The 4,632-nt window shown below is 29.7% G+C and overlaps 1 long non-coding RNA gene across 4 annotated transcripts; it reads left to right on the top strand.

Annotated features, from left to right (window-relative positions):
- The first annotated feature begins 1,399 nt into the window (after positions 1 to 1,399).
- Positions 1,400 to 3,515, top strand: LOC114162266. Of its 4 annotated transcripts, none has more exons than XR_003599179.1 (4): positions 1,400 to 1,499; positions 1,672 to 2,889; positions 2,980 to 3,168; positions 3,267 to 3,515. It is a non-coding gene; the product is annotated as an uncharacterized LOC114162266 (long non-coding RNA). The 4 variants fall into 4 exon arrangements; XR_003599178.1 differs by having other exon boundaries at positions 1,434 to 1,752; positions 2,241 to 2,889; XR_003599177.1 differs by having other exon boundaries at positions 1,447 to 2,374; positions 2,680 to 2,889.
- The last annotated feature ends 1,117 nt before the right edge of the window (positions 3,516 to 4,632 follow it).

The following is a 4,632-nucleotide window of genomic DNA, read 5'->3' on the forward strand; positions in this document are numbered from 1 at the left end:
ACTAAATCCACGTATTTCAAAAGATGAAGGACTAAATTGATTCAAAGTTTCAAAATGGACTAATTCCAGAATTCACTAAAAGTTAAGGGACCAAAAACATATTTAATCCGAAAGTAAATGGTCAGAAAATAAATGATGAGAATGAAGATATGAGAATTATAATATTAATGTTGAAGTGTAATGTGGAATTACATGGTTAAGTAATGACTTTATAACAATTAACACATTAATTAATTTCACATATGCAAAATGCACGAGGACAGTTAATCGAGGAAGTACCATTTGTGAAAAATGTTTGGCAATATGAGTACGTGGGGCCTAACCTTTTTTGTCTACTACAAACCAGTGAAAATTTATAAATTTTATATGGGAGACAAACATAAGGGAATCTAACAGTGAAAAAGAAAAGTTATATGGAAACTGTTACCTTAATTAATTTTATTTTTCACTGTCCAACGTCTAATTCTCACTCTCAAAATTCACAAAAAACAACAAATAATCAATAATTTATATAAGAAATACCATTTTAAGATAATAAAGATTTATGAGTCCTTTCTTTTTCTTATCATGTTAACCTTGTCTTATTCTAATATTGGAGACAAATAAAGTTGTGATAGACAGGGAAGAAGCACATTGAATCATATTTCGTATGATGCGTAGTAACTTTATAAAACACCATTTTAAATTATACTTTATTATTCTTTTTTTAGTTTTGTATTAATTTTAACACCCCTTTTCTATTTTGGAATACACAGTAAATTTGAACAAATTTACCAATATATAAAGTGCTTGTAAATAAGCTGTGACAAATTTAAAATGATGTAAAGTGAATGTTTGGTTTGCTATTTCTGATCCATGTATGTTCCAAGTTAAAGTACGCGTGAAACAAATTAACTAGTTTACTAGAACGCGCTTCCAAGTTACAAGGATAATTATGAGAGAGGATTATTATCACAAGAAAAAAATTACAAAATTTAACAAGATGGAATTAAAATCTGAATTAAGTAATAGACAATCTTATTTTTTCACTTTCATCATTTATTTTTTTAACATAACTTAACATAAGTTATCGATTAATGTATCATTAATTTTTAAAAAAATTAATAACTCGGACTAACTAAATTAGGTTAAAAAATAAAAATCGAGAGTTAAAAAATAAAAATTATAATATAATTTTCCTATAGATATTAAGATTTAATAATAAAAAGTGTATTATATGATATGAAATTATGAGTGAGTGAAATAGAGCCACCAGTCAAAGGTGTGATATTTATTTACATATTGGAGTTACTTTCTCGTCTCTGAGTCTCATGGGGACAGTGACCCACCATGTCTCTACTACACTTATTAACGAATTAAATAATGATACAATTTTCATTATTTTCATTATTCACCTGCACCAACTCTTTGAACGCTTTACTCTTTTCATTTCTTTATAACTCTCATTTTCTTTCGTCACTTGAGCGCAGATATCCATAAAAAAACATACCTCATTTAGGGTTTCTGCCACCATCTTACCTTCCTCTTCCTGCTTTTTTCATCTTTCTCTTCAAAACCCTTTCAATTCACACACACACACACACACTTCAACTCTTCTCCTTCAAAATTTTCTATATCACTACCAATTCTATATTGTTTTGGATTAATCCTTCTCCCTCACTTCTCTTGCAGTTCTCATGATTAGGGTTACCTGCACTTGATTGCTGCTCTATACGCCTACCACCTCTTTTCTTAGGTCTTCGATTCAATATGGTATATACATATATGTAGCCTTTTATATATGTTCGTACAATTTTTCGTCAAATCTTTTTAAAAACAACATAGTTCTCAGATTTTTTATACTTGCATGGACATACATACACATATTTATATGTATTTTATACTCCTTGATGTCAGTTCAGCTTTTCTCCTTTTCCTTTCCCTAAGTTTTCTTTTATTTGAACCTGGCCTTGTTTTGGGCCTACTGAAACGCCTTTTCCAGTTACTTCTTCTGTTAGTTTTTGTGTGAAAATTAATAAGCAGTTAATTACTAACATAACAGGCTTTGCAATTACATTAGGTCAATTTGGGTTCAGATCAGCACAAAGGGTTTTCTAACTTGAACAAACTATATATTTTGTCATCTGATCTATTATTAATTCATTGATTCATATGATAGAGAATCTGAACATGTCTGGTTTAAAGTGTGATCCATTTATTCAAGTAATTTCCCATTTTATCATCATCTAAACCCTTTATAGGTTTGTTAATTTGGTGATATATAAGAAAGTATAGTGTGATGGAAGAGGCAATTGTTAATTATGTGTGTGGCAGGAAGAATGTGTGAGAATATGAGAATATGAAGAAGATGCAGTGTAGATGTGAATGAGAGAAGGTACTGGGAGAGAAAGAGAACGAAGGAGCTTCCTTCAGCCCACGTATAAAGGGTTGCTCAAGTATCTGCTGACTCATTCATAGAGACACAGTAAGGGTTTATATAAGGCCATTTTTCTACTGTAATTGTGTGAATGAAGCAGCAGATATTTTGCATCCCTCTTGCTCTGTGCTTGGACTGAAGGGGAGCTCCTTCCTTCTCTTGTCTCCATCATTGATATTAATACATTTATATATATAAACATAACATTATAATATATATCTGTCTCCAACAACAAAACCAATTTCTTAGTATTATTCATCCAGTGCCACAAAAAGTAGCAGCCACAACTCTGTAGCTGATGTAACACATCGTCTTCTAGGTCTTTGTAAGTATTAACTCTTCCTCACTAGGCTGCCCAAGATTCAGCCAACATCTGCAACAGTCGCATATGAGTTTTATAGCTGCATGCCCCACCTAGTAGTACTTTTTCACTTCCATCATTTCACAACTCCTCATCAACATTACATTACATGGTACGTAATTTCTTCAATTCAACTTCAAATCTCATCATTGCCCTATATAACATATTGTGTGTCACTACTTTTACATGACATATTTTACAGGAAGAGAATCTCAGCACTCTACATGCTACTTTCCTTTCCGGTTCTTCAACACTACAGGCTCAGCTTCTCTCTCATTTCCCCTTCCTTTCCTTCAATTCTTTTTTCGGTGGCTGAAAAAGCAAAGTTTAGGTGATGATGGGTCCAACACTTCACATGTTTGTATTCCTTCCAAACTTTGCCTGCTTCAAGGTATCAATATCTATGAATACCTTAGTTTTTCTTTTCCCACTCCTAATAATTGATGATGAGTATTGTTTCGATTGATCTCGATTTCTTTTTCTGTTCAGTTTCTTAAGAGTGGGACCGAGTAAAGTGTAATATTATAATTTATAGAGATATGTGGAGATTTAGAGACATTGAGCAGACAGGATATTGAAGAAGATTATGATGTCAGACAAAAGTAGTGACTGTATAATATGAACTCTGATCTCTTGGTTATCCCTATGACCTACTGCTACGTACATGAATTTTTGTGTAAAAGGATAAGAGATAAACTTGCCATATCTTTTGGTACAGAAACTCATGATTCGGAACCATTCTGTATTCTTTATTGATTTTTTGTTGTTATTTTTTTTTTTGTTAAATTTCAAAGTATATTAATATTAGTATATTATTTTTTTAATATATTTTGAAGATATAATAAAAAATAATATTTAAAATCTAATAGGATATCTAAATTCGAAATAGCACATTCGATTTTTTTTTTCTGTCAAAGTGAACAGCTTCTCTTATTAGTGCTATAGCAAATTTTAATTCCATCCCTCACGAGTAACTATTAAAGGGTGGTCTTTGAAGCCTAAATTTGTGAGTGCCTATATCCATTTTAAGAATAATATTATTTTGATATTCAATAAATTTTTATATCCATTTTACATTTGTTATTTTATCTTTTAATATTTTTTAAAAGTATAAAAAATTACTTTTTTTAATAATTAAATTATTCTTAAAAGTAAATTGTCAAGTGATATTAGTAGTGTAAAAAATATTTTTTTCTTAATATAATCAGAGGAGCTGCGCTTATTCAATAGTGTTTTTTTTCTTTCTTTCTTAATTCTAACGTTTTACCCGTCAGGCATTGTTCCTTCTTCCATTGGGTTGCTAACTATCCTAATGAATATTTTGACTATGAATAATTTACATTTATTGGTAGAATATCCTCTGAAATCTTATACATTAAGATGAAAAGTCAATATATGTGCATTAATTATATATGCAGTTTAACTCTTCAAACCTCAGTATCTAGGTGAAGTTTAGCTTTCAAGGTAACTGAAGTTTGACGAGAATATAGATATGAGAAGCGTCGAATGCTGACAAAAAATGAAATACAAGTGTTAAATATATTGATAAGTGTATAATGAAAATTAAAAATTGATTTAAATGTTCAAACTGAAACCTAAACACATTTAGGTAAGAATAGTTTAATCAGGCCAAATTTCAAAATTGGAGTTTATTGAAAAAGCACAAAATATAAATGTTAATTTTATATGGATATTATTATTTTTTTAATTAACAAAATACATATATTAATAGAGGTAATTGAGTTACCTTAACTCATAAACAATAATCCATAAATAATAAAAAAATACTATGACTTACTATGACTTTCCTTCATCATTTCTCATGTAGAGTAATTATTGGTTTTTATTAAGATAT

The sequence above is a fragment of the Vigna unguiculata genome, chromosome 9, assembly GCF_004118075.2.
Source record: "Vigna unguiculata cultivar IT97K-499-35 chromosome 9, ASM411807v1, whole genome shotgun sequence".
Lineage (NCBI taxonomy): Eukaryota > Viridiplantae > Streptophyta > Magnoliopsida > Fabales > Fabaceae > Vigna > Vigna unguiculata.